Source organism: Lemur catta, chromosome 3 (assembly GCF_020740605.2).
Source record: "Lemur catta isolate mLemCat1 chromosome 3, mLemCat1.pri, whole genome shotgun sequence".
NCBI classification, from domain to species: Eukaryota; Metazoa; Chordata; class Mammalia; order Primates; family Lemuridae; genus Lemur; species Lemur catta.
The window spans coordinates 94,987,020-94,999,178 of NC_059130.1; the positions used below are offsets into that span (position 1 = coordinate 94,987,020).

General features: G+C 53.7%; 1 long non-coding RNA gene across 1 annotated transcript; it reads left to right on the forward strand.

Annotated features, from left to right (window-relative positions):
- Positions 1-1,541: 1,541 nt before the first annotated feature.
- LOC123634266 lies at positions 1,542-9,987 on the forward strand. Its single transcript, XR_006733879.1, has 3 exons — positions 1,542-1,686; positions 8,568-8,761; positions 9,498-9,987. It is a non-coding gene; the product is annotated as an uncharacterized LOC123634266 (long non-coding RNA).
- The last annotated feature ends 2,172 nt before the right edge of the window (positions 9,988-12,159 follow it).

A 12,159-nucleotide genomic window follows, 5' to 3' on the forward strand; every position in this document is an offset into this window, starting at 1 on the left:
GAGGGAATGGGGCAGAGTCCCAAACACACACAAAGACTCACAGACGCAGGTTCAGCCGCAAATGCGCAGACCCGGAGACAGAACACAGATCCCGATAAGGCCAAGGTGCTCGGACACAAACAGCACCCACAGATACAACACACCCACTGCACACCACCAGAGACATCACAGGCCCACACTCAGGGGCACACACAAATCACAGAGATATTCATCCTGTGCACAGACACACACAGGCACATTCATGCTGGAGGTCACATGCACACTCAGCAGACCACCACCCCCGCATGCCCACCCCCCCTACCGCCCCGCCATCTCCCTCCTCCCACACACCCTGTGTAGGTCAAACATTGTCAAGTAATGAGAAAAGAGTCCTGAGCTGCCCCAATCCTGGGAGGCCCCACAGAAGCTAGACGAAACCCAAGAGCCACCCAAGCTCCCTCTGCACTGAGAAGCTGCCATTTTTTAATGCCAAAGAATTCACTGGACAATTCCCACCCAGTTCCTGGGGAAGCCAGGGTGAGGTTGGGCCCCAGATCACACTACCTCCCACCCCATGGCCCTTTCCCCAGCGTCTGGGGTTCCAGCTTCGCCCCCAGCTGCAGGAGTGGAGCAGAGGGGCTTCTGGAAAGTCATTTCCCTGACCCAGTACCCTTCCAGCCCCCTTTCCACGCCACCCGACAGCTCCCACCTCACTTCATCTCCTCCATCCTCCAAGAGATGAACTGAACACATTCACTGAATCCACCACATTGAACAAACCAGACACGAGAGCAGAGGGAGCCTGTGACTTACGCCTGCCGCAGAGCCTCCCGCTAGCTGTTCAGTGAGTCACCGGGTCTGGCTGGGCCACTGTGAGTGCGTGACCCCCATGTTTGGAGTGGGCAGCTGTGGGCTCCGGTCCCAGCCTCACTCCCTGCTTGTCTTCGCACCTGGGGCAGGAGGCTTCAACTCTTTGAGCCCCAGATCCCTCATTTACAAGTTGGGAATATTAATGCCACCCATCTCTCAGCAATTCATAGGAATAGTGTATCATGGACAGTACTTAGAACCCTGTCTTTCACCAAGAAAGGGGTTGTACAACTTGGGCTAACGATTCAACCTCTCCTAGCCTCGGTTTCCCTGTCTGGGAAATGGTAACCCTTGCTACCTTGTCGTGTTGAAGTGCCCCGTACAGAGCAGATGGCCTCTAGCGGGGAGAAGGCCAGCCGCCAGCATGGGCTCCCCTCCCCCGCGCCCCCTCGCCCCCAGCCCCTCTGCAGGCTCCCCGCCGCCTGGCCCGGCCATCGCTGTCAGCCGGAAGGGATTTGCGCCCCACAGGAATCAGCTGGGTCGGCACAGAGGCCGCCTTGTCCCGGTGGGGACCCGGGCAGCGCGGTCACGTTGCGCGGCAGGCAGCCGCAGTGCCAGGGCCCGGCCCTCCCCGCTGCCCCCGCCCGACGTGGCTCCGCTTCAAGGGCCAGCGCCGGATTTCCTGGCCCCGCGCCCAGCGCTCCGCGGGCTGTCTGGGGGCGAGTGACTCGGGGACTGCAGGGCCTCTGAGGCGCACGGCTTCCTCCCCAGCTGCCCCGCCTGCCCGCGCCCACCGCAGCCCCCAGCTGGACCTCCTCCTCTTCCCTGTCCCCTTCCCCAATGCCGGGCATCGCAGATTTCTCCAGAAAAGCCCTGTAACTTGGGAGACCTCTCAGGGTGAGCACAACTGAGGATGGGTGGGGATGAGTCCATCCCCAGCGGGGGCACCCGCGGCCCTGGGTGCTCTGGGTCTGGGTTGGAAGCCAATCCAGGTGTATCTGGTCCAGGTGTTAGGATCCTCTCTCAGTGTTCGGGATTTGGGCGATGGGACCCTCCCTGGGTGTTCTCATCTGGACATTGGGCACTACCAATGGATGGAACTGTAGGGGTCACCCACTGGTTTGCAATGGAAGCCTGTCTGGGTATATCTGGTCCAAGTGTTGGGGTCTTTTCTGTGTTGAGTCCAGGTTTTGTGTTCCTCTCTAGGTCAGGTTGTGGGTGCTTTCTCTAGTCTGGGTGTCGGAGCCCATCTGACACGTAAGGTCCACTGTTGGGTTCTTCTCTGGGTGTCCAGAGTCTGGGTTTGGGGCCTGCCCTGGTGGGTCAGGTCCAGGCGTGAGCAGCCTCTCTAGGCCTGTTTGGGACCCCTGGACAGGGACAGAGTGTCCCGCCCCAGGCAGACATCACTGCTAAGCCCCTACCCTGGCTCATCAAGACCCCTGTGGGGACAGAGAAGGGGAGGACCATGGCAGCTCAGCTTGACACCCCTCTCTAGGACCCAAGAATTGGAGACAGACCCTAGGCTTGAGCTGGGAATCAGTCATGACCTTGCTCTGGTTGGAGGCATGTCCCTTCCCTTCTCTAGCCTCAGTTTCCTCACCAGTAAAACACAAGAATTGGGTTTGATATTCTCCAAGGCCTCCATAGCACCCTCTCCCTAGAACACGCACATGCACGCATGCCACTCATTCAGCCTTTCCAATTTGCCCACACTGACCTTCCTACCTAGAAAGTCCTTGCCTCTTTTCCCTCCCCAGTCTCTACCAGTCCCTCGAGTCCCTCCCTTTCTAGAAAATCTTCCCTTCCCCCTCCCTTTATCCAGGGCCAGAGTTTGAGCCATTCCTGCCCTGAGGCTGCAGGCAGCACAGATCCAGCCTGACTGTCTGGTTCTCCCCATCCACTGGGCGCTGCCTGAGGTCGGGCCCTGTCTACTCCCGGCTCCCACTCTGAATCCCTATCCTAGGTGGGCGCGGGGCCCCATGCTTGGCTCAGCCACCATCCCAGGCTCACAGTTGACCCTCTAAGAAGGAGAATCTCTTTAGTCTCTAATACCCTGGATGGCGGGGTGGGCACTAATCGGATTTGAAAGCCTGTCTCCTGCCCACTCCAATCCTCCTTTCCAGACTGCTGCACCCATGTGACAGCCAGTCTGGGGCAGCAGGGAGTCTTCAGGACCACATGGGTCCAGGCAGGTAGCTGGGAAACTGTCTGCCCAATTCTACCTCTCCTGGGTGGCCGTGTCCCCAGCACAGACAGAAATCAGAAACCCCAGAGGACAGGAGTTATCCAGAGTAGTTATACTGTTCTCTAGACCAACCAGCAGTCAGGCATGTGCACATGAGTGCCCATGTATGTGCACATGGGTGCGCGTGCACGCATGCGCACACACACCGTGAGCAGCAAGGGAAGTGAGCCAGATTCTGGGATAGGCACTTGCAAACAATATTTCTTAGCCCTTAAAGCAGCCTTGTAGGAATCACTGGCTCCATGTGGCAGGGGAGGAAACTGAGGCTAAGAGAGGGAAGGGGAAAACCTGAGAGCACAGAGCTGCTGGGTGTGCAGTCGGAGTGCAGAGCCATGGCCTTTGCACAGCGCCACCCTGCTGCTCACACACACAAGCACGTGCACAGCTTTCCCCCTTGTGTTCAACCCCTGAGCCCATCACTGAATATCAAAGCTAGAAAGGGACTTCAGAGATCACCTTGTCCTATCTATTCTATTTTACAGAAAAAGGGAGGGGAAGGGATTTGTTTGTATTTTCAACAGTTATGGAGCGGGTAAACCAGGACTAGAATTCACAGCTTTGCTTCCTCATAGAGTGATATGTATGCACATGCACATGCCACACAGTTTACTCACAGACTCTTACATACAAGCCTGTGAGCACACACATACACTTGCACCCACAGACATCCTCCCTTCGTACACATGCCCACTTGTGTTTGTGTGTCTGCACACACGTCATTGCACACGTGCACTCATCACACACAGGCACAGACGCGGGCATCACACACACATGCCGTGCACATTCGTGTACACTCATTCACACACAATCCTTATACTCACATAGCTACTCTCTCTCTCTCTCTCTCTCACACACACACACACACACACACACACACACACACCACCCATGTTCCCTCGCTCCTGCACTCACATGTACCCACCCTCCTGGTGCAGAGCGATAAGTTGACCCTAACTGGGGACCCTGAACAGCTAAGTCTGGACCCTGGGTGGGAACTACACACTGAGCCTTTAAGAGGGGGTGCCCTGGAACCAGCGTGGCATTGCGTGGGTGCACCCTGGCATTGCTGTCTGCAGCCCTGGGGAGCATGCTCTGCCAGCAGCTTCCCACAGGCCCAGGCAACTCGCCCCACATCGCCTTGGCCAAGCCCAGCAGGTGGCCCCGGAAAGTGCCAAGTCATGGGCCAAGGGTGTCTTGGCCAGGCTGGCAGCAGGGCTGGTCCCAGCTTGTTCCTAATATTTGTCTTCTGCCTGGAGACCTGTCGGGGACTCTCCTCCCTCAGTGGGCCAGACCCTGAGTCACAAGGCTCTTCCTGCACCCACTGAAGATGAGGATCAAAGTGCCAGATTTGGGGGCAGAGCACCCCGAGCTGCTAATGGGATTTACCAAAGTTAGTGCACCCACTAACTCAGGCTGGATGACACTTTGAGCCGTGTCAATTAAGTCTTCCTCAGTGACCGAAACACTATGTACATATCAAATGCAAACTAACCTCAAAACCTAGCCCACAAACAGTCAAAGCTGTCAGTGTCTTCCAACAGATGAGCACCGGGCAGGGAGCTGCAAGTTGGACCAGAGGTGGGGCCGCTTGAGCCGGGTCCTGGGTGGAGTGGTGCGTAGGAGTTCACCAAAAGGCCCTCCAGGCAGAGGGAACATTGTTTCAGGGAACAGAAAACAGCTTAAGTGTGGGATGAAGTGCAGGGTAGGCTGAAGGCATAGGAGACGAGGCCAGTTAGAGCCAGCCACTGAACAAACATTTATCACTCACCTACCATGTGCTAGATTATGGCATGTAAGACATGTGAGCCTGGTCTCTCCAGGAGCTCAGGCTCAGGGGTCCCAAATTCAAGTGCTTTCAGGTGCCAGCAGATAATGTAGATGACAGAAAAGGTCGAGTGGGAGGCAATAGGGAGCAGTGGGGCTTGTGTCTAACAGGAGAGTTCATGCTCTGTCTAATGCTTTTATGTTCAAAAATATTCACCAATCCTGTGGCAGCCAAAAAACACTGAATTGTGGACTGTGTTCAGCAGTAGACCCTGAATTTGCAGCCACAGGTTCTAGACTCCAAAGCCTAGACCCTGGACTCCAGAGGAAGCCTCGCATATAGAGCTAAGGAGCTTGAACCTAACTCTGTAGGTGAGCCCAAGAGCATGGAAGGTTCTTGCCACAAATGGGCATTTGTCGTGGGAGCCTCCCAGGAGAAAGTTTTCACACTGTCACCGTTGGACATGATAGGACTGTGTGTGTGCTGCCCAAGACCCTGGGACTAGGACAGCGTTTTGCTGTGCCCCCTCACAACTGCTTCCTGTCACTCTGTCCTCGCACAACTCTTCACCCTCACCCCCTTCTCCCACCTGTGATCAAAAATCCTCCTTTTTCGGCCGGGCGCGGTGGCTCACGCCTGTAATCCTAGCACTCTGGGAGGCCGAGGCGGGTGGATTGCTCGAGGTCAGGAGTTTGAGACCAGCCTGAGCGAGACCCCGTCTCTACTAAAAATAGAAAGAAATTATCTGGCCAACTAAAAATATATATAGAAAAAATTAGACGGGCATGGTGGCACATGCCTGTAGTCCCAGCTACTCGGGAGGCTGAGGCAGTAGGATCACTTAAGCCCAGGAGTTTGAGGTTGCTGTGAGCTAGGCTGACGCCACGGCACTCACTCTAGCCCGGGCAACAAAGTGAGACTCTGTCTCAAAAAAAAAAAAAAATCCTCCTTTTTCTACCCACGTCTTAGAAACACAGACTAGATCAGTCCCCCCACATTTCTCTCTCTGACCTGAGACCCCCACACAAGGAGACACACACACACACACACACACACACACACACACACATACACACTCTCTCTCTGTCTAGGGGGAGAATGAGGAGACGCTCTGTCAGTCCTGTCCCTGGCTGGCCTCACAAAGCCGCTCTGGCCGAGGGCTCTGGGGGAGCAGCCTCCATTCTGCAGGGCTGGGTGACCTGGGAGGAGGGGAGCGGCCAGGTCATAGAGGTGGAGCTGCCAAATCAACAGCCTTGCACCTTGCTAGTTTATGTGTGGGTTGGTCCTGGCATAAAGTTGTGGAAAGGTCACTGGACTTGGACTCAGAAGTTCTTGATTCTAAGGCTGGTCCAGCCTCAATTTCACTGGGTGACCTTAGGGAATTCCCTGCTCCACTCTGGTCTCAGTTTCCCCTCTGTAAGGTGAGGGGTTGGACTAGTTGGTCTAGGAATGATTGTCTGTGTGCTCCATCTCATGGAAATGCCAGGATGGCTTTAGGGATGAAAGTGCCTGGCTTGCTGTCTTGCTTCCCTTGAAGTTCCCTGGGATACCTGGGGACTAGATTGGTGTCCAGGCAGGGGTGGGGCATCCCTAGGTCCAGATGCAATTCTCCCATTGCGTGGAGCAGGAAGGAGTCATAGTCAGGCACCCAACACAGGTTTCCTCCCTCCCCAACACACATGCGGATCCCAGATGCTGGCTGGGGAGCCTGGGAGCTGCCCTGGGCAGGAACAGGCACACTTCTTGCCCCGACCAGCAGCAGCCTCCCTCTGGAGCCTCATTAAATTATTCTGCCCCACTGGCCCTGGCTCAGCTGCCTTTGATGTGTGCCCATCTAGCTTCTGAAGCCAAGACCGGGCCTCTCACACCAGGCCGGGCTGATGGGCTCTGACAGCTTCCCTGGAACCCCGTGGTGGCAGGAACACCAAGGCCCACACTCACCCCCACAGGGACATATACTCGGGCCTGTGCACAGCCAAAGAGTCTCTCATTCACACACACACTCACCTAGTCTCACAAAGACACATGGGTCCTACCCAGTGACACAGACACGTGCACTCTGCACACTCACATGCACTCAAGCACACCCACGCACACCCCCACACACAACACTTGCAGCACATGCATGCTCGTGGTCTTACACTCTGTCACTCAGTGGCATCCAGGCTCTTATTCAGGGCCTCCTGTTGCTTTCTTCCTTGCCACTCAGCTGGCATTTAAGGTCTTCTGCAATCTCACCTCTATCCTCACCTTCCTCCTCTTTCAGAGGTCATGTTATCACGATGAAGAACCCAAGCAGCCTGGAGCAGTTCTGGGCACCTCATTTCTACGCTGTGTGACTGTGAAGAAGTTTCTAACCTCTGTGGGCCTCTGCTTCCTTTCCTGTAGAATGGGAATGATGACAGCGCCCTGCTAGGGTTCTCAGGTGGCTTAAAAGAGGTTCAGTACTTAATCACTTAGAACAGCGCCTGACACATGATAAGAACTCAATGAATGTCTCTTGTCCTTTTGCTTTCATACATTTTGCCTCAGCCATAGCAAAATCATTAAGTTTCCTAAGCATGCTAAGCTGCTATATGCTCCTTTTCTAAATAGAGATGGGATCTCACTATGTTTCCCAGGCTGATCTCGAACTCCTGGACTCAAGGGATCCTCCCACCTCAGCTTCTCAAAGTCCTGGGATTGCAGGCACGAGCCACTGCACCTGGCCCACTGTGTGCTTCTGACGCTTTGCATACGGTGCTCCCTCCATTTGGAGCATCTCCACCCCACTCCTTCCTCCCTGCTGTCCACCCGGTGAGCTCCTGTTCATCTGTTAAAGTCCTGCTCAGGTGGCTCTGCCCTTGGAAAGCCCCTCCTGCCCCCCACCAGGAAGAGCCAGTTGAGTCACTGACTCCTTTGTGACCCAACCCTGTCCTGAACTAGTTCCCTAGACTGTGGGTTCCTCCAGGACGTGGGGCCTTGTAATATCCGTCTCTTGAATCCTGTACCCAACATTTGACATGGGTCACAATGAACATTGGTGGTGTGTGGTGAGGAAATTGTGCTACGTCACAATGAGATATAAACAAGAAAGCACTTGTGCAACCGATTACCAACTGTTCCGGAAACGACGTAGCTTACAGTACTAATGTATACAATACTAACGTGCTGGTCACCACAGCTGACTTCACTGAGTCTGGACTTTGGGCAGGGGCAGAGCGTAGGGCTGTGGTGGGGATGTGTCTGTCACCCGCGCAGGAAGGGGTGACGCATGCTGGATGCTCACGATGCAGCACCATGCAGCAGCAAGGGGAACAGCTCAATCCTCTTACAGTCACACAGAAGGGTCTGAAAATCATGAGCAAGAAAAGAGGGACAAGAAAGATTTACAGCACAATGCCATTTTTGTAAATTAAACCCCTCCAAATGCATATTTTATGAAGACAAACACATTTTGCAGATATATTTTAAAACATGTTGGCGTGGATTCCTGGAGTGAGCAGCGGAGTAAGGAATGGGAATGAGAATCTGGGAAGAAGGGGAAAAATTACACTAGCAAAGGGGCACGTGAGCAACTCAACTCTGCACCTGAAGTCCAAACAGAAACAAAGCCATCAAGCCTGTGAAAGGGTACCGTTTTGATCTCTTACAGTTGAGGGGATCAACTAGTCATACAGTCATGCTTCCATATTTTATGGTATGAAACAGCATCATCGTTGATAGTTTTCCTTAAAGCAAAGCAGAATTTTCATTTGATGTGCCACTGTCCCCTCCTGTCGCATGCAGGCACAGAACGTCTCCGTGAAACCGCTATTGGGGGCTGAACCATATTCTGGAGCTTCTCCGGGGCAGACCCATGACTTCCGTGTCCTGTAGATGAATGAATGAATGAGTAAACAGGAGAGGGAGAGTCTACGTCCATACCACCCTGAGCACACCTAACCTCGTCTGATATTGGAAGCTAAGCAGCGTCCGGCCTGGTTAGTATTTGGATGGGAGACCACCTGGGAATGTGGGGTGCTATATAGGCATTTTTAAAAAAGAAAAAAAATTATAAAAAGGAAAGGAAAAGAGGAGAGAAAAAGTGGGAGCTAGGGATGAAGGAATGGAAAAAAGGATTCCACGGAAGTCTCGGTATAGGAGGTTTCTCCCAGAACATTCTCAGCCTTTCTCTACCCCCATCCAGGGCATCAGTCTTGGGGTAGGACAGGGGAAGGGAGCAAGGGGCTAAACACTGGACTGGTGTCCCCCTTCAATCTCCCACTCCCGAGGAGTTGCTTCCATTGTCAAGAGGCAGCTGGGCCTGTCACAAGACCTTGCAGTAATAAGGTGACAGTGCTCTAAGGATCCACACCCCTAAATGGCCCTCGAGCTCCTGCTCCAGGAAGAATGGGGGGGCGGGGAGGGTGGCCCCCCCTGCTGACAGCAACAAGGACAGTAACAACCAATGCGTTACTCTGTACAGGGGGCTTTTACCCATATAATCCCTTTCAATTCTCATATCAAATATGCACATTAAGAATTATCCCCATTTTACTGGTTAGAAAACTGAGGCTCAGAGGGTTTTAGAGTCTTGCTTAAAGTTATTCAACACGGCATAGTAACAATAATAGCAAACACCTGTGAATGCCAGGCCCTTGTCAAGCACTTGGTGTGCCTGAACTCACCTACTCTCACAATGGCCTATGAGCAGCAGTCACTGTCCCCATCTCACAGATGAGGGACCAAGATGCAGATCCGCATGGCTGACACGTGGAAGACCTGGAAATTGCAGTGAGACAGACTGACTCGCCTTTACTTCCTTCTCCCCCAGGCTGTGCTGCCTTCTGGGAAGCAGAGCTGGCCAGGGTAAACCAGCCAGGTGGAACGGCTCTGTGGGGGTAGGTCAGCTGGATCCCCTGATACTTAGGGAGCCTGGCTCCCTGCCAGCAAAATGGGGGCCCACTGGGAATGAGATCGAGGATACGTGGGGTCAGCCACTGGCCCTGCTGGGGCCCCGTGGTCTGCCTGATCCTCCCCCACCGTGGGCCCCTAAGCCTGGGGAGGTGGGAGCGGCCGCCTCCCTCCCCCTTTCCCAGCCAGAGCTGTGTGAGCTAATCCCGGGGAGAAGACACATTAGTACAAGAGAATCAGTTCCCGCCTGCTCTGCTGAGTCAGCAGGAAGTACAGCCCTTGCTCTGCCAGCTACGTGAGCCCCTGCACGCCGGCCACCACTGCCTCCCTGCCAGCCCAGCCCAGCGCGCCCCCCCCATCGGCATGCCCTCACGTGCCTCATTCCTGCTGACCTGCCCCCAGAGCACCCTCCAGCTCAGCAGTCCAGAGCCTCGCTCTGTCCACTCTCCCGGCTACAGACCTGGTTCTCAGCACCATCCCCACCGGCCCCCAGATAACAGGCATCTCCTCCTGCCCCGAGAACTGACCCTCACCAGGAATGCAGCAAGTGGGAAGGAGGGCTTTTGGGGAATGTGGTGAGCCGTTTTCCCCACGTGCAGCACACTGTCAGCTCGAGAGGAGAGCCTATGCTCAGCACCTGTAATCTAGGGGTCACTGCCAGAACTGAGAGTGCGGGTCCCACTCTCAGTGTTACCCCCACCATCCTGGTCATCATCTATCTCCACCACTGCCACCACCATTGACTTCCCACCCTCCCTGTTACTGTCATTATTGCTGTGTCCACCACCACTGGTGCCACTACCGTCAGTCATGATAGCAAGACAATTTCCATCAATGCCACCAACTAAGACAGGCAGGTGTCACCAATACCATGAGAAACATTACTGTCACTAGTACTGGTATCAATACCGCCATCATCACTGCCAAGACAAAGCATCATTAAGATCATTTGACCAAAAACACCTACACCATCCTTATACCAACCCCACCATCACTGTCACCATCTTGAGAAACAGCTGTCATTTTACCAACAAAACTATGACCATCATTTGCAACACCAACACCACCATCACCTTTACCACCATCACTCCTGTCAATGTCGTCATGCCACCACCATCACTACCACCATGGTCACTACCATAGTCAATATACCACCATCATTGTCACTCTCCACCACCACCAGCATGGCTTCCGTCCTTACATAGCTACCGCCAACACACTAACCATCGCCATCAGCATCACTGCAACCATAGCTGCAACCAAGACCAACGTCACCATAACTACAAGCAACACCACCATCACTCTGACCACCATGTAGTTGCTACCCATACCTCCACCACCCTCAACACTGTCACCACCACCATTCCTCTTCATTACAGTGAGAAACTTTCTACTGCTTCCCTGTGCCTGTTTCTGTGCCAGGCAGAATGTGAAAACAACACTTCTAACTCACTGTTCTGACGATATGATGATACACCCACTCGAGTTCTATTAAGGCCCCTTTTGAACAGACACGGTTGTTTCACTATATTGGTCCATTTATCGATTCACAGAGGAACAGCCATGCATGCCTGAAAAACATGGGAGTGGTTACGGGAGTCACCCCCTGCTGCCTGTGACACCAACGAGCCCAGCTCCCAACACTATACGCTCTTCTCCTTCCTACCTCCCTCCAGACACCGTGGGCCCCTGCAGATTTGTCTGCTTCTCCAATCTTCTTCCTGTAGCTCCCCAAACTTTAACCTCCTCTAGAGCAAAAGAGTATGTGAAAAAAACACATGCTTCTTTAGAGATGCTGTGTGTTGCTTTATTACAGTGCACCGAACTGTTTCCAAACAGAGAACTCTGCAAGCACGTGCTTAGAACATGCTTTTGAAGGATGTTTCTTACCATTGTGTTTGTGGCCTCATTGTAAGGGGTTTACACCTACATGTTTAAAAGCTGGGAGTCAGAGCCCTGGATCATGGCCATGGTTCCACAACGAACTCGATGTGTGGCCTTGAGAAGCTCACTTTTTCTTTCTCCACCTTAATTTTCCCACCCAGAAAAGTTTGACCTTCTGACTCCGGTGCATTACAGATTTTTTTTGAACTGAGACACTCCCAGGATAGATCTGAGCCGTTTTTCCAGAAGGTCCTTTCGAATGGAAAAACAGAGAATGTCAGGTCTGATTGGTTCCCCCGTCCCATCAGCCTTGACTGCCCTGGCCAGCACGTCCTGGGGTCTCCAGGGAAACCTTCATGCGCCACTTCTGCTTGGGCAGGGTGGGGTCCAAAGGGTTAAGCCAGTCAGGGCTGTGCGTGAGCAAGTATCTCAGATGAAAGATTGGCCCAAGAGAGAACGCCATGTGGCTGTTGTGGTTGGCAGGTCTGGGGCAGTGGGACCAGGCTAGGTCCCGAAGGAAACCCCCTCCTGGTCTCACCAGAACAAAGTGGTGTTTTGCAAAAACGCCATTGTTCTTGGGCAAGTCTTTCCCATCTCAACA